The sequence below is a fragment of the Aythya marila genome (genome assembly GCF_965140915.1).
Source record: "Aythya marila genome assembly, chromosome: 3".
Taxonomy (NCBI): domain Eukaryota; kingdom Metazoa; phylum Chordata; class Aves; order Anseriformes; family Anatidae; genus Aythya; species Aythya marila.
The window spans coordinates 99,288,401-99,307,493 of NC_139044.1; positions in this window are offsets into that span (position 1 = coordinate 99,288,401).

Consider the following 19,093-nt stretch of genomic DNA (forward strand, 5'->3'; position numbering starts at 1 on the left):
GTGGGAGCCATTCACTTTGATTTGAGAATATACGCTAAGAAATACACTGTCTGATGAGATGGAACACTATGTTCAGTTAATGAAGACCGCAGAAATATGATTCTTTCAGATAGAACATACTAGCAAATTTCTAACAGTTCCTTTGGTTTTTCCTTGCTGTGCACTTTTGAACACCACGTCTACATGTTGTTCCTGTGGCTGATATCTTCCTTGTACAGCTTCTTTGTAGTAGAAAGGAACCACTGACCTTCAGAAGGAACACACAATAAAAACTTTAATTACTTAATACTGTCTGGATCTAATATTTGACATTCTCTCTCTTTCTCTGAAAAGCGTTTGCGTGCTAGTAACTCAGTGCATCATCCTGAACAAGCCATGACACTGAAGGGAGGAGCAAGAGAGAGAATGTTTATGAGTGAATTTGATCTGTATTTCTACAGAATTTCTGTAGAAATTTGAATGTAGAAATGTGAATTTGATCTGTATTTCTACTGATGGGAGGAAAAGGCAAGAAATAACTTTTCTCTAACTTCTCCTTCCAAAGAGGTAATTTCCTTTTCCACATCAATGGATTCAAGAGCGGAAACTCTGCTTTCACCAAGCAACTGCATGGGGCTCCCTGTAGATCTAGTTGAAGTCACACACATGAAGCTCCACTTGAAATCAGTTTTTCTATTTGTGACTTTCTGGGTCCCTGCTCCATGATGTCTGAAGTTAAACTCATTAAACTCTGCAATTTTAGCTCAGATTTAGGTTTTGGCACTAGGATGCAGGCAGTAAGGCTCCATTGTAGCTTTGTATAATTTCTGTTATAAACATCCCTGCATTTTGTAGAATGAGCCACTTAGCTGCACGTCTGTGCATTCAAAGACCCTTTTGTTTCAGTATCTCCAAAAGTTGTCTAATTATTTTTTTCTTCATTACATAAGTCTTCTTACCTCACAGGTTAATACCTGCTGTGTCTACATCTACTACTGTTCCTGCATGGGACCTCCCTGGATAGTCCTGGAACTTGCAGTGATCAGCATCCAGTGAACCTTGCACTGGGCTGAAAGGCAGGATTACCTTTGGTTTTGGCTTTAAAACTAAATCAGACAGTTAAAATCTTGGCACACACAGATAAATTATTTTCATTAATTTCTGGAGATATAAAACTAGTATAGAAATCTTCCTGATTTGCATGCCGTATCTGAAAGATGTTGAAATAATTCTTCAATACTATTCAAAATTGGCTTAAGTATCATGAAAAAAACATAAATTTGTTTTTAAAAATGAATTTTGTTTAAACAGTGACCTTTTCTCTGATTGCTAATTTAGGATTTCTGTGGGTTTTGCTCCCTTCTCTTGTCTGAATCCCTGAGTCTAGTAATTCTGTTTTGCTGGTTTTTTTAGTTAGAATGTATCCATGGAAGAGACACATGTCAACAGCCATTTCCATATTATAGTAGTACAGTGCATACATAAAATCACAGATCATATTTTTTCTTCAGTCTGAGAAATGCATTTATTTTATGGATTTTCTGATGCTCAATTGCAAAATGGGTGCAGTTCCTCATGATTTTTTTTTTTCCAATTCATATGTCATAAAATTTGTATTTACAATTTTGTTAAGGATAAAACTGTTTCTTAAGGAAGGGAAATGTTTCTTGTACTCTTTTAACAGAATCATAGAATAGAATCATAGAATTGTTAAGGTTGGAAAAGACCTCCAGGATTATTTGGTCCGACCATCACCTTACCATCAATGTGACCCACTAATCCATGTCCCTAAGCACCACATCCAGCCTTCCCTTAAACACCCCCACAGACAGTGACACCACCACCTCCCAGGGTATTTTAAGAAATGTGCTGAAACTTCACAATAATTTCAAATATTCTTGCCATTTTGCTGTGTTGAGAAGAAAAGATTGAGATTTAATGCTCTAAGATTTCACTGAATAATGAAAGTCATATATTACAAGCCAAACAAAGTAGTTAATTTAAAGTTAACTGTGCATTAAATGTTTTTGTTCTTTAGAATGAAAGAGAGCAAAACAATTTAACAGAATAAAACATTGCTAGCTTGTATGTCAACAAACACTTTAAAATAATTTGGGGGTATTTCTAATACTTACAATACTATTAAATGAGTTTTCTGCATTGAGAAAAAAATTCTATATCATACTTTTGTCATGCTTTTAATTTTTTTTTTACATCAATACTTTTAACTGAATTGTTTAGGTGGTAAGAAACTCATTATTATTTATTTAATCTTATTACATTGTTTACTCTCAATTTCATTGAGGGCATGACCAGTTTTGTGCTGTGAAAAATATTTGAACCAGGTGAAATACATTTCTTTTGCTTGACTGATGCAATAATTTAATTATGGAAATTTTATGGAATAGATGCTAAATTCAATTGCTTACAGATTCATCTGTATCTGTCCAATATCCTTTATACTTTATATCCTTTTCACTTGATTTTTGTTTGGTTGGTTGGTTGGTTTTGTTTGTTTTTTGACAGCTGTCTCTTCTACTGCTTGTAAGAATAATCATTTAATTAAAGTGTCTGCCACAGGCTTATTAATAGCATCACACCATATACTAGGAATTTTGTCCAAACAAGTTCTGAAAGTCAGATTGTGAAATTATGTTGTCATTAAAAATAAAACAGAAAACAGCTACCAAAATGATTTTCAAAATCTTTACATGTATGAATAAGTTTGAGTTAATAGTAGCTTCATGATCATGTGATCTCATCTTGAATTTGTGCTATTAAATCACAGTGCATTTATGATGATATCAAGTAACTTGCTCCAGAATTTATTGAATTATTTTTAGATTATTCTGAATAGGATAAAGGAAGTGTAGCAATTGAATAGATTAAGTAAACTGACATCCCTCACATAATTGCTCTGACATCAATAAAATATATACAGTGCTTATTAAATATAAATAATTTATTCATTTTTGTTATTGTCAAATTTAACTTAAAAATCTAAACAAAAGAGCAAATCTAAGTGCAAAATAATGTTTATCTCTATTTTTCTCAATGAAATCAATAAGTTAATAAATGGTTTCTGATATAAGAAAATTGTTAATATATTAATGATAACAGTATCAATATATTAAATACTACATTAATAGTATTGATAATTAAAAAATAATAATAATAATAAGTAATAAAAATAGTGAAATTCAATATTCAAATAATTAATTATAGAAAAACCCAGATGTAAATGATTGTCTTATCTGGAACATATAGAGGTCTATTTGAATTTAATGCTTAGGTCATTCATATTCCACTTCTAGATGTGCTAGAAATACTTAATTGTCAAGAAATTTAGGGATAAATTCTTTACTCTGAGGGTGGTGAGGCACTGGAACAGGTTGAAGTGTTCAAGGCCTGGTTGGATGGCGCTTTGAGCAACCTGCTCTATTGGAAGGTGCCCCTGCCCCTGTCTTACTATGTCGAAAGTATACTTACTTGGTGTCGAAAGTATAAAAAGCAACACTACCTTCCTTTCCCCCCTTCTTTTCCTAAGAAATTATGAAAATACTCCAGTAAAATAAATTTTCACAGAAAACCTCTATTAAATTAGTTACAACATAATCTCAGGCAAATATCGTAACTTCCATCTCCCATCTATCCTTCTGATTTTCTGAAGGCATTTAATTAAAATCTTATTGGCTTCTTGTAACAAATAAAGACTGAAAAGATCAATAAAATAGTGGCATTTCAAACAATGGGCCTAATGAGTGAAGAATACCTTATACATTTTTTTCTAATGGCATATTTTGCAGAATAATCCTGTTAATGAAGACACTCATATGCTGGTAGAATATTTCCTAAATATTTAGACAGGCAATGTAAAATATATCCCTTGCATGTTAGCTTTTGTACAGCTCCTTTGAAAATTTTGTAAAATGTGAATTCTTTGTGTCTTGTAGGTGAAGACAAATTTCATTTACTATTTCTACTAAATACTACCTCTTCTAGTAAATTATTTCTTCCTTTCCATAATCTTCATAGAATGGCTTGGATTAAAAACGACCTTAAAGATCATCTCTCATCATACACATACATAAAGATCATACACATCTCTCACTAGAACAGGTTGCTCAAAGCCACATCCAGCCTGGTCTTAAACACTTCCAGAGATGGTGTATCCACAGATTCTCTGGGCAACCCGTTCCAGTGCCTCACCATCATCACAGTAAAGAATTTCTTCCCTAAACTAAATCTACCTCTTTTTAATTTAAAATCATTACCTCTTGTCCAAACAAAGCTTTCTTGTAGGCCCTCTTTAGGTACTGGAAGGTACCTATAAGGTACCTGAGGCTTCTCTTCTCCAGGCTGAACAACCCCAACTTCCTCAGTCTCTCTTCATAGGAGAGGTGCTCCAGCCCTTTGATCATCTTCATGTCCCTCCTCTGATCTTCTATGATTCAATTCCTGAATAATTCCACCTGGAAGTAGTTTGATTCTGGCAATAAATAAATAAATAAATAAATAAATAAATAAATAAAATAAATAAATAAATGCAGGAATAGGATAAGGCTACTAAGGCCTTGGACAAGGTTCTGCAGTAAAAGAAATGCTGATAAGCCTAGTGGAAGCTGATCAAATGTGGAAAGTTGTTGAGGTCAAACACTGCTTGCTGAGTCCTTTCTGGCTGTGGATGTTTATGAAATATATCAGATACCAATGAGGAGTAACAGGTTGTCTTCCTCTTGTATGACAGCTCACAGGAATATTAGGCAAATATACTACCAAATAGCCCAAATCCATTCTTTAATTGTCTTCTCTAATTACATGATTTTTCTGTCTCAGCTGTCACTGGAATAGAGTTTTCAATTTTCCAATGGAATATATACTTCATCTTTTTAGACATAACTTAAGTATTACCTGATATGGATATTTTTCATCTGCCATATTAAAAACAAAGAATATCACAAATGCTATTTACATTAAAAATACATTTATGATCCCCATTTATCCAACATTTCCAATGATAGCTTTATGAGATCGCTATTTATTTTGAAATAGAAGTGATTGCTTACTAGTAACTGAAATAATTTATGATTCCAGATGAAATAATTAATAATTCAGATGTTATATTTGTTTACTTTTAAATATATTCCACTTATACATTGTAACTGTTTGACCCCATGCAGAGGCATAGTTGAGAAATTTTTCATCTGAAATGTAACCAACACAAAATATGAAAGTCTCTTCATTTCTATCTGTTTAATCTTGAATCCAGTTTACAACACCATTTCCCTATTTTCATCCCAGTCTGGTTTGTTAGTATACTGTTGGAGTGGTGACAACAGGCTTGAAGAATAAAGGCTAATATTTTTCTGCTACAACCTCAATGAACAGACTACCTATGTCCAGTTTTTTCTACCGTTACAAGAGATGCACCCCAACAGAAGTGTATTTGAGAGTGATACAGTTGATGCCAAGATCCCAATATTGATACTGCATGTATTTCAGGTTTTACTCTATTTGGACTTGAATAGACTTGCGGAATGACCAAGCAGTTAGCAATTGGAGTATATTGGGAATGGGCCTAGAGTACCGGGTTAGGTACACCTGAAAGAAAGCCAGTCCGTATAAACTTTGGTTGCTCCAAGTAAAGCAAAGTGGGGACAGTTGAGAGCTTGCTGCAAACAATGATACAACGATAAAGGTACACTCAATTCTTCAAACAAAGGAACACAAGAAACACAAGCCCTGTAAAGTCCAGGTTATCAAGGTGAAGTCAGACCAGAGGTTTAGTGATACCTGTAGCTTGGTTTTCATGGGGCTTACTCTGAATGTTTGACAGGAAGATGAACACTTATAAAAACACAACAGTAGGTCTATTTGATATAAATTATTATGCTGCTCTATTATGTTACTGCTGTTACTGCATAACAAGGTATCAATTAATTGAAATACTAGAACATGCAATTATTTAATCAGTAAGATTTATCATAGAGCTTGCCAGGATACTTTTTTTTTTTTCTTAAATTGTGTACTGTGTGACTTATAGAACAATAAACATTTTGTGCAAACAAGTTGTGCATGTGCATCAAAGTCTTTTTATCTTCATTTTCACTAAGTAGTCTGTAGTTACAACTCATGCCAGTGAAATATATTGTGTTGTGCCAAATTTCCTAACATATATTTTCACTTTGCTATTCTAAATAGTACAAAGGAAAAGGGGGGAGACAATAAGAAAACAATTTCCTATTGTCTCAGCAGAATATTTTAAGTTATATTTTAGACATTCATAATCAGATCTGATCCCCATTCATGTCTTTGATAAAAATCACACTTTCTCTGAAGAGCTTAGAAGTGACCTTCCTATTATCAAATAATTATAATGCCATTAGCATACTGTATGTAGACCAAAGGAGACCCAAGCCAAGAGAGATATGTTACTGTCGTGGTTCCACTCAAGTGGGCAGCCGAGCTCCACCACAGCCGCTCTCTCACTCCCCCTCCTCAAAGAGGAATGGGGAGAAAATACGATGAAAAGGGCTCAAAGGTTGAGATAAGGACAAGAAGATCATGCAGTAATTATTGTAACAGGCAAAACACACTCTGCATAGGGAGATAGTAAGATCTATTGCTTATAGATCTAGCTAGAGAAGTGAGAAACAAAGGAAAGAAACCAAAAGCACCTTCCCCCCCCATCCACCCTCTTCCACCTCCTCCCCCCAAGCAGCGCAGGGGAACGGGGGAATGGGGGTTATGGTCAGTCTACAGTGCTTCTTCTCTGCCGCTCCTTCTCAGTCACTCTTGTCCCCTGTGCTGTGGGATCCCACCCACGGGATGCAGTCCTTGATGAACTGATTCGGCGTGGGCTTCCCACAGGCAGCAGCTCTTCCAGAACTGCTCCAGATATGGGTCCGTACCATGGGGTCCATAGAATCACAGAATTTCTAGGTTGGAAGAGACTTCAAGATCATCGAGTCCAACCTCTGACCTAACACTAACAGTCCCCAATAAATCATATACCTAAGCTCTACATCTAAACGTCTTTTGAAGACTTCCAGGGATGGTGACTCCACCACTTCCCTGGGCAGCCTGTTCCAATGTCTAACAAACCTTTTGGTAAAGAAGTTCTTCCTAAGATATAACCTAAAACTCCCCTGGCGCAACTTAAGCCCATTCCCCCTCGTCCTGTCACCAGGCACATGGGAGAACAGACCAACCCCCACCTCGCTACAGCCTCCTTTAAGGTACCTGTAGAGAGCGATAAGGTCACCCCTGAGCCTCCTTTTCTCCAGGCTGAACAAGCCCAGCTCCCTCAGCTGCTCCTCGTAGGACTTGTTCTCCAGACCCCTCATCAGCTTCGTCGCCCTTCTCTGGTCTCGCTCGAACACCTCGACGTCCTTCTTGTAGCAAGGGGCCCAAAACTGAACACAGTACTCGAGGTGCGGCCTCACCAGAGCCGAGTACAGGGGGACAATCACTTCCCTAGCCCTGCTGGTCACACTGTTCCTGATACAAGCCAGGATGCCGTTGGCCTTCTTGGCCACCTGAGCACACTGCTGGCTCATATTCAGCCGACTATCCACCATCACTCCCAGGTCCTTCTCTGCCTGGCAGCTCTCCAACCATTCCTCTCCCAGCCTGTAGCTCTGCTTGGGGTTATTGCACCCCAGGTGCAGGACCCGGCACTTGGCCTTGTTGAACTTCATGCAGTTGACCTCAGCCCATTGGTGCAGCCTATCCAGATACTCCTGCAGAGCTTTCCTACCCTCAAGCAGATCGACACACGCACCTAACTAGGTGTCATCTGCAAACTTACTGAGGGTGCAATCAATGCGCTCATCCAGATCATCCATGAAGATATTAAGGAGGACCAGCCCCAGCACCGAGCCCTGGGGAACGCCACTAGTGACCGGCCTCCAACTGGATTTGACTCCATTCACCACGAGTCTTTGGGCCCGGCTATCCAGGCAGTTTCTAACCCAATGAAGTGTGCGCCACTCCAAGCCAAGAGCAGCCAGTTTCTTGAGGAGAATGCTGTGGGAAACGGTGTCAAAAGCCTTGCTGAAGTCAAGGTAGACCACATCCACAGCCTTTCCCTCATCCACCCAGCGCGTCACTTTGTCATAGAAGGAGATCAGGTTCGTCAAGCAGGACCTGCCTTTCATAAACCCATGCTGACTGGGCCTGATCGCCTGCTTGCCCTGCAAGTGCTGCGTGATGACTCTCAGGAGGATCTGCTCCATGAGCTTCCCTGGCACTGAGGTCAAACTGACAGGCCTATAAGTTCCCCAGGTCAGTCCTCCGGCCCTTCTTGTAGATGGGCTCCATCTCCATCCCTCAGGAGAAAACTGCTCCAACCTGGGTCCCCCACGGGCAGCAGCTCCTGCCAGGTCACCTGCTCCTGCGTGGTCTCCTCTCCACGGGCTACAGGTCCGGCCCGGAATCTGCTCCGGGAGGGGTCTTCCACAGGCGGCAGCCTCCGTCAGTGCAGGGCCACCTGCTCCACCATGGACTCCTCCACGGGCTGCAGCGTGGAACCCTGCTCCACCGTGGTACTCCATGGGCTGCAGGGGGACATCCTGCTTCACCATGGTCCTCACCACAGGCCGCAGGGGACTTCTGCTCCGGTGCCTGGAGCACCTCTTCCCCTCCTTCTTCACTGAGCTCGGTGCCTGCAAGGCTGTTTCTCCCTCTCACTCTCCCAGCTGCTGTGTGGCACAGCGTTTTTTTCCCTGTCTTAAATATGCTCTCACAGAGGCACAAAACAACATTGCTTATTGGCTCGGCTCAGTTCTGGTCAGCAGTGGGGCCCTTACCAAACATGGGGCAGCTTCTAGATCCTTCTCACAGAAACCACACCTATGGCCCCTGCCACCAAAACCTTGCCATGTAAACCCACTACCTATGTTCTCCTGCCACTTCAGAGGGTACCAATCTTTATGTGGAGAATACTCAAGGCTCTTTGCTCTGCTTGACCTCCCTGGGTCATTGTTCTCTTCTGCAGTAGACATGCAGCCCCTGGCTCAAGTCTCAACTTTGACGTAGTGACTTTCAGTGTCTTTCATGTGTGATAGACTAACAGCAATTTCTTACCTTACAAAGGCTTCCAGATGTCCAATGCCTCAAACTGAAAGTCGATGTGGCCTCGTGTTCATGTGAGCAAGTGGCAGTGAGCACCAGTTTTCCATTAACCAAGATTACACCCGATTTCCATTACCAAGACACAGCTTTGTCAGAGGAGCCATCTCCTAGATGTCTGCTGCAAAGGACCAGATGTCTGCTGCTAAGCTATCTGGAGCACCAGAGACGTGCTTGACGCAGAGGCCTCATCAAGGTGACAGATGCTGTCCTAGCCTGCCACCACCATAGTGATGGATCCATACCTCCTTCATTAGCTGCTGTCTCTTGCTCCCCCAGCCACCATGCCACTTCCAGCTGGTAGAGAATAACATTAACAGTGTTATGGCAGAGGAGAAAGTAGATTAATATCTCTCTCCTGATGACTGCAGTCTTGTGTCTGACTGCTTTGTGGACAAAATACTCTGGTATTGAGGGTAACTATACATGGACTGATTTTCATCATTACATTTAACTACATCAGCACACATGTATTTATAACATTTGAACTGCATTCCAAATGTTCAGAAAGAAAACATTAATTAAGCCAATAAATGATCATTTGAAAAATGAATTAATTTACCTCATGCCTCTCTGCTATTAAGAGTGCATTCTTAAATACTCTCTGGTTGAAAGCTAGTGTCTTGATAACATATCAACCTGAGAACATCATTAAGTTTAAATGGGATAATGACTAACATGACAGACAATATGTCTTGCCACCTATGTAGGAATTAATTTACTTCAGTATGCATTTCCTTTTTATGTTGTAGGTGATTCACAAAGGATTGGCTGTCGAGATGCATGCTCTCACCCAAAACAGGAGAACACATTGCATGCAGTGTCTACATGTTCTGCAGGAAAGGCAGAAGGAGGAGGCATAAACGATATTACTGACAGATCAATGCCACAGATTATGTTACTGTGAGGTTCATCTAAAACACCATCAATCACTTACCTGAACAAGTCAAGTAACCTAAAAATTAGATGGTACTTTGCTTCAGGCAGGTAGTTTCTTCTTAATCTGCTCTGGTTTTTTTTTTTTTTTTTGTTTATTTGCTTGTTTGTTTTGTTGTTGTTGCTGTTGTTTTGTTTCTGTTGGTGTTTGGTTTTGTGGTTGATATGGGGAAAATGCAGGGAGACATAGGAAATGCTAAAAGACAATCCCTGCAGCCTTTTACAGCTACCACTATTCAGAAGGTGGCTTTAAAAGTTTAGAGATCTTTAGAGATCCAGGCAGAAAAAATGCTGCCTGGAACACCTCTTATAGCTTTCCCCCCCCCCCCCCAGGGCTCAATCCACCTGCCCCCCATAGCTATACTCCTCCCCATCCCCACCCAACCCTGTCCCCAGTTTGGCTTTTCAAACTTTCAGTTGCGTTTGTACAAAGTAATTTGTATTTGTCAGGGGAATGGTTTGCGGTGTGCGGGGGGTCTAATTGTAAAGTGGGTACTTCCGTAGATATTGGAATTGAACAACATAATTCTTTATGCCAGAACCAGAAACTAAAGCTGAAAAATAGAGAGGTTCACCCTTACATTATCTCCCTTCTCTCATCTTTCCTTGTCTTGCCTTGCCTTTCTACACTTAATAGCTTTTGTGATCACTGCAGGGCTTTTTTTCTTTCAGATTTATGATAAATCCTCAGCAAATAGGCTTCTGTGACACAAATGCATGCATTACATAATCCTACATTTTCAAGGATGGTAAGAGTTGTCAGTAGCTTTCTCCCACTCAGTACCAAATTTAGAACGTGACTATTATATAGAGAAATTCACTTTATTCACAGCCATTAGCACCTCTGCAGATGTGATACTATGTGATACCTTTTTACCATCTACAACTTTGTATTTATTACAGGGACTGCATTGTCTGGTGGCAGTATTATGTGGATGTTGTCTCTTTTCTGCCAGCTAGTTTGAGATTCTCAAAGAAAATATTAATGGCTAAATACATGCACTTAATAAAAAACCTGGAAAAAGTGTATGACACTGGGTTTTTAAGATTTCTGGATGATGTGAACTTGTACTCAACAGGGAATTTGAGCAGTAGAAAAGCAGATTATATAGCACTGTAAAAGAAACATATTGTAATGCACAGAGGAAAGAAAAAAATACATTTTCCTTAAAAATTCAGAGTTTAGAAGAATTCAAAAAAGTTAAGCCAGTATACTTCCAAAAGGCACATTAACCTGATGGAAAAGGTTAAAAAAAAATAACAGCTGAAAACTCAGTTTGAGTAAATCAAGTATGGTGTTCTGCAGTTTATCTCAGCCACATGTCAAACACCTATATCTAAAAAGATTCTGATCTTCATTCCAGTAGTGTCTCCATTATTTTATATTTTCCAGTGACAATGGAAGAATTTTTTTTCTTTGTTTTGGTTGATACTTCAGCAAAATTCAAGTAACATTTTAAAGAAATTAAGGTACTTACAATTTCATTAAAAAAAAAAAAAAATCTTACAAAATACAAATTTTTGTTTAGCTCTAGCACTATTTTGAGGGTTATACATCCACTAATAAGGAAACAAAATCCCAAAACAAAACAACAAGCATCCCTGAAACCCTGAATACTAAGAGGATGTAATCAACAAAATCAAACGGTTTTAAATCAGATTAAATAATATTTTGAAACTAATAAAATCAGTATGTTCAAAGTGTCTTTAGGATAACATTTTGTCCCTGGGAGTTCATGAAAAGTCATAAATAGATATTATTTAAATCTTTACTCATTTAAGGAGTCCTAGATTTGCTGCTCCAACAGAAACATCTAAGTTAGGAGAAGTTATGTCAATGTTATATTTACATATGTGTTTCTTTATGCAGGTTTCTTAGGTCTCTAAATTAAGCAGTTGGAGCCCAGTTTTGAGATCTGTATTGCCACCTGTACAGAGATAGTCATAATAGTAGCTATCTTTAAACTCTGTAGATTAGCAGGTACATTACAGAAAAATCTCTCTTCATCATGCAGTATCTATGATTATATCCCTTGGCTGCATATAGCTGCCCTGTTCCTCCTATTAAAACTCACAGTAGACTGGGAGACATAAAATGAGAGAACTTTTATAAGAACTATTTAAAACTTTAAGAATATAAGAAATTAATGCAACATTTCTGAACATGTTTCCTAATGCTTACTGGCCTAGATTATTTCTGACTTTATATATAAGTCTGTATTAGGTCCCTGTCTGCTCCCTGTCTAAAGACATAATTTGTTATACTCAGATAAAAAGGAGTTTAAGCATCTAAGTTTCAAAGGATAATTAATAAACCTAGTCCATTGCGTAAGTGTCATTTTGAGTATCCTGTCAGGCAACATTGTCAAGACTCTGGCTATGTAAGCAATTAGAATTAGTATTTGCCTATTATACCTAGACAGACATATCCAGTTTCATCTTTGTGCACTAAAGCTTGACAGAACACCACAACAGCATCGACAAGTGCGGGCACCAGTTTTGGGGAACCATGAGGTAAGTAGTCTGCGTTGTTGCATTATATTCTCATATGAAATGATATTATACAGTATGATATTATATGATGTGATAATATTTATTATATATATATTGGGTTGTGGCTAACTCTCACAACTTAGACCATAGTAAAGTTTCATTTGAAGTCCAGTGCTCCTTGCAACAAGTGGAAATCTTGACACTAACAACAAATAAGATAAATATATTAGGCCAAAATAAATTATGCATATAGCTCAGAAATACATCCATAAACAACATCTGAGCAATCACAAACAATATGTATTCTTGACTGAATGAATACAAGTGGAGCTTCTCTTCTGTTTTCATCAACCTACTTCCGACATTATTTTTCAGCTCTATGGGTTTCAGTCAATTAAGTTACTCATTTTTTCTGAAACATTTTCTCGTGCACATTCATAAGTCATATACCATACTTTATACTTAGAAAGGAGTGGGAGGAATTCATAGATTCTTTTCTTTGTTTTTAGCATGGTTTATGACGCACAGAGAATTAGGAGGCCGGTTAATCTTAAAATCCTCTACTAAAAAATTTTATTAGAATATTTTTAAGTGTTATACTGATTTATACTTTAGTAGCTATAAAGTTCACTCTGTTGCTTTTTTACTCTCTTCTGGGTCCATCCTGTGTGTTTGTCATTGTTGTTGTTTTGTGTGTGTGTGTTGCTTTTTTCATCTTTTAATATGATATTAAGAGTTTCTGAGAAATGGTGAAACATATAATATCTGTAACTTCCCCAGTAAGAACAGAAGATGCTCAAACATTGTGGGCAGCACAGCTGCATTTTGCAAGTTATTAGGTTACTTTCATCTTTGTTCTCTGATAACTTTAAATCAGCTTCTGTAACAGTTCTTTCCAATTAGTATATTTATGTAGGTGGAGCATAAGGATTTTTTTTTCAGTTTGTAAATATGAAATATAACACATATCAGAGTCATTTTTCCTGTTTTGTTAAAATTTCTTTCTCTACACCAGATAATATGTACTTGTTCTTGTCTTTGATAATGTAACAGGCAATTAACTTTGAACCCATGCAGGATGTAGAAATGATAATTTATAGAATTCAAACAGTGTGGAAGTCGCAAGTGTGTTTGCAGACAGAACTGGCTCCATGGTGATATCTTCTCAGTGCTATGGTTAGTAATTAGTATGATTTACATTTTTGTTTGCTTTTTGTCATAAAGTTTAGAAGCACTGAAATTTTATTACACAATCTTTTGCTGTTGGGCCAATTAGTAAACTTGGAATGAGAAATATACTGCCATTTTCATATTTCTTTGCATGTATTGTCTTGTAGGAATTTTGTTTGATCTTAAGAAACCTAAATACAAGTCAAGTTTCTGTATACTGAATTATCCTGATAGTAATGCTTCGATGTCTCTGAGTCTGTAGACAGTAAGGCAGCAAGAAATGGAAGGAGTGTGTTAAAAAGATGGTGCATACACCAGGGAAAAAGGAAAAGGAAAGTTATAGCAATAGGTATCAAGATATGGATGAATAAGAAGCTTTCAGTTTAGTTTATTATTGTATTAATGCGTAGATTTCATGTTAATATGCTCCATTTTATGGTAATTGATTGTATTGCTGCAGGACAGTCTACTGAATAGGCCTAATGTGGAAATGTTTCCACATTTTCTATTTGCCTGCCACTCAGGTAAGCAGCATTTCAAACAATCCAAGCACTAATGTTAATCTACTCACAAATCATATCCAAACACACTGGCAAAAGAATACGCTGAAATGCATTCACAACCTGTGTGGGGACATTGCTAGCTACTACAGACATCCATCGCTCTCCTCTCTTTATTTCTAGATGAAATTTTTAGATTTAGTAGGTGAAGGATTTATTTCTCAGAAATGATACAGAATTATTTCTACTCAAAGAAATAATCAAAGAAACAGCAGTTGTCCTTGTCAACAGGCCCTGTTTACTGGTTATAACACTGGTTTCTGTTATAAAATAAAAATAAAAACAAAAACAAAAATAAAAATAAAAATAAAAATAAATACCCTATTAGTATTTTAAGATCAGAATGAAATACTGCTGCGGTTGAAGTGTAAAGCAATGTTCACATTGATGCGACCACAGGCTATAACATACATGTATTTCAGTAATATTTAACAGACATACTAGTTCTTGTGTGTCATTTATTGTCAGAACTTTTTAATGTTTGTATCACAGGTAACAAACTAATAGAAAGTATTGACTTATTAACAATAGCATAAAGGTAAGGGCCTTCTTTTAGAAATACTGCTTATGGTATTGTTTAAAGTAGTTATCTTTCTGTGGATAAATACAAATTGGGTAGTTTAACCCCAAAGTAGAATGGTGGTTAAAAGAATTGGTATACAAAATAACCTAATTTTAGGGAAAGAATCTCATTAATTTGATCCTGCTTTTCTCTATACAAGAAGAATTTTTCTGTCACACTGATGAATATCAGACTTTTTCTCAGCCAGGGTATTCTGAAATAACTTTATGTATCATTAGAAATAATAAAAGAAGTGGCAGTTATTATGTGTGAACAATAAAACTATTTTTTGGATAACCTGTTACCCATAAAATTATTTTAAATAGAATTTATGTTAATATAAAATTATTTTTTTATTCATGATATTCATGTTGGTAAGTAGCATCAACCCATACTTAAGTCTTCTGGTGGCTTTGAAACCAGTTCTGACTTCAAAATTTGCACTATTCTAGCAATTAAAAATTTCTCGAGTGGGTTAAGAGATTGCTTATTGGAAGATCTTAAAATATTGTTAAGACAAAATATTGTCTGTTAGGAGTCAATATCAAATGTAAATTTAGGTTTAAGTTTAGACAGATTCTTCATGAAAAAAGCAAACAAAAATTTGCAGCCAGTTGTACTGTCATTGTATAATATCAAAAATAAAGTAAAATCACCAATGAAATTAAAATTCAGTGGTATAATAAGCATAAGAAGAAAAAGCAATCAATAAAAATTTCAATGAAAAGTATTCAAATATAGCTAAAAGGAATGATAGGCATTGTTGAAGAGAAATATGGGTAAACACACACTGTACATCAGTTTGCAGATAACTGATGTATTTTAGAAGACTATAGTTTATGGGACAAAAAATGCATTTCAGAAAAAAATGTAGAATTATATTTTTAATGTTTCTGTATATATTTTTTAAATATTAACAAGAAACTTAAAGATCATTCTACTTAGTTTATCAAGAAAGTTCTATAAAGGCTTCTTATAGCATGTGAGTATGTTTGAGAGCAAGCTTTTACTGCAATACACAAAGTTAATAAAATTTTGATGACATTTTAAAGCCTGAGAAATATCCAATAGTATAATTGACAATCAGTATTAAAAAATACTAGTATTAAAAGTTTATTAGGTTGCAGAAAGATGTGAAAGACACGAGTATAAATGGCCCCAAAATTATGTGATAATTCCAGAGAAAGGGCATCACTGAAGCCAGTTTCATGATAAATGGTATTTTTGCTTTAGCATGCAAGAATTTGATTCCATAAATTTACACATTTTGTATAAAACCTCCGAAATGAAAATGTTAGATCACAATCTGCTAGTTAGGGTAAAACCTTTATAGGTTATCGACTATATTAGCCTGGTTGTTGCCCCTACTCTTACTCCACTCTTTTTGGAGCTGGGATCTAACCCTGCTGTTTCATTTTTCACTGTAAATTTCCATCCATATTTATCTCACCACTATGAGCTGAAATGAAATTGATTAGCTTCCTGGTCTAAGTCCTTGTTAACTTGCCTTTATGGGTTTTCCTTCTGTGTTTTTGTTCCTCACTCCTTGGCATTTCCAAGAATTTTCTTCAAGATATACATCTCACCTTGACTAATACATTATTGTGAAAATTTGAGTAAGAAATAAACACTCATTCACAATAAATAAAAGCTATAAGTGTTTTCAAATGTGCTTGTTTCTGTCAAATATACTGTCAGCAGTAGACTCTAAGCTTGATTCGTAATAACACATAATTTCAAATATTTTGTAATAAAGTGTACAGGAAACAAAAATCAGTTTGTTTTTCCTCTATATACACACATTCTTTGCTTTAAAAAAAAGTTTTTCATATTTCTTTGCTTTTGTTTCTGCTGTACTAAACAGACTGCCTGCATGCTTGCAAACATTTTCTTTGTTCCTTCTGAATTTCAGAATTAATTAATCTGTGCTCAAAAGCACAGAATTTTTAAGTAAATTGATTCAGAAGTTATAATTCACTGATCAAATTTCTTGAGATTTTTTCCAACCTGGATTAATCCTGAAGGTAGGATAATTTAAGACAACTGGAAACTACACAATCAAAAATATTATTCTACAGTATAAGTAAAAATACTTTATCTTACTATATTTCTGTAACATGGGAATATTGCAGAATATTAGGTTGTGATATCTGTTGTGGCCAGGAGTTATGAAGAATAGTTTTATATCACAAGAAATATAAGTACCTTCTAAAGAAAGACATTATAATGTATAATAAACTTTGGATTCTTAGTTTCTTTCTGGTTTTCAAGGTCAGATCATAGCCTGATTTGTTTTATTATTATTATTATTATTGTTATTGTTGTTGTTGTTGTTGTTATTATTATTATTATTATTTCTACTACTATTATTATTATTACTATTATTATTATTATTAAATTAATGATGATGTTGACTTTAACAATTATCTAGAAGCTTTGGGGAGCCACAGATTTACAGACACAGCCCACTTTGCAGACATAGCTCACTTTGCTGTTTTACTGTAGTACTGCTGCAGGGATTAGTATCACTTGCATAAAATCCCAAACTGCTCATAATTGCTTAGTAAGACACAGCAATCTTGCATTTCTTAGATAGATATTCTGGAGGTGAGATGTAGCTGATTTTTCAATCTCTCCTAAAAACAAACAAATGGCAAACCATTTAATTTCTAGCCTGTCTTTTCTACCATTAATGTTATTTTTACTGTAGATAGAACTGTGTTGTAAAATAATAATAATAATAAATAATGATAACAATGATAATGATAATGATAATAATAATAGTAGTAATAAAAGTAATAATAGTAATAATGCAAAAGCACCAAATTGTATCTAAAACTGTCTTCTGGCTTTGAATTAAATCTAGTAGTATGAATGCTCATTCAGGTTAACACTAGGGAAAGGTGAAGACTTAGTAGTGTCCTGCACAGTAGATGAAATGATAGATTTGATTTGGAAGCTCTTTGGATACCAATTACTGGGACTTGGCCAATATTCAAAATTAAGCTATTATGTTTTGTCACTGAGGATCAGATTTGGGGTAGTATGATTCCTGCAGGTGGCTATATAAAGCAACTTCACTTTGATTATAGGACTACACAGAGATTTCAGACAGTGAACTCCAAACAAATGAATGAATTTTTAACTGAACAGCTTTCTTAGCTTCTCTCTACTGTTTACTGATCTAAGCTTCCCCAGGCTTTTAATCCTCAAAGGACTAAGAAGTTCCATCAAAGTCTAAATTACAGGTCTCGGCAAAAAAATCCATATTGAATTCAATCCAGAAAACAAGTCCTCATTTCCAGCAGTGACATAAGACAAGTTTTGTTAAAACAAAATAAAATTAAAGAAAGAAAGAAAGAAAGAAAGAAAGAAAGAAAGAAAGAAAGAAAGAAAGAAAGAAAGAAAGAAAGAAAGAAAGAAAGAAAGAAAGAAAGAAAGAAAGTTAGTTTTGTTTATTTAATCTGTTCTCTGAGAAAACATAGAAACATAGAAGAGGAGGATATTGTGAGGGCATATAAAAAAAAAAAAATATTTCACATCTTTCTCCATTTGTCTCCTGTGGAAAGATGAGGTCTTCGATGGACTCAAGATGCAAGATTCAACATAAAATGTAGTGTAGATACCACTGCCTAAGATAGTAATGCTGTCTTAGATGACTTTGTGTACGCTGCCTGGCTTCCAGCTTCCTCTCCAGAAAGGTGAGAGCCTCTTGGAAGTCTTGTGTGAAATACCCAGATCCCTGGGGGTGTCTCTGGCAACCCTATTTATCTCATGTAGCACTATTTACACAAATGACCTGGGCCCTAATTCCATTTTATAAGCACTGGGGCATCCTGTCTGGCCTGACACGCACCACAGCTTCCAGAATTCTTCAGGTCTCACCGATACCCATGTCACATCCTTGAACCCAACTGAGTTGTTTTCAGTTTCTCTTGGTTAATTTTATGTAGCTATATCCCACCTCAGAAACCATTAATGAGTGAGCTGAATGTCTCCTTGGGGTCCAGTTTTACTCTCCGACTATAACAAGAGTTTTATGTCTAGTCACTTTTAGATACCCAAAATCAATGCCTTGAGACAGAGTTGAATGGCTCCATAATAGCCTCCAGGTTTCAAAACGAAGCAATATTATAGATCAATAAAACTTGACATTGCTAAAGCAAGTCAAATAGCACCTAAAGGAGCTATCCAAATGCATAAAAAACTTGGTGAAAACCTGTACTAGGTCTGGCTGGGATGAAGTTGATTTTCTTCATAG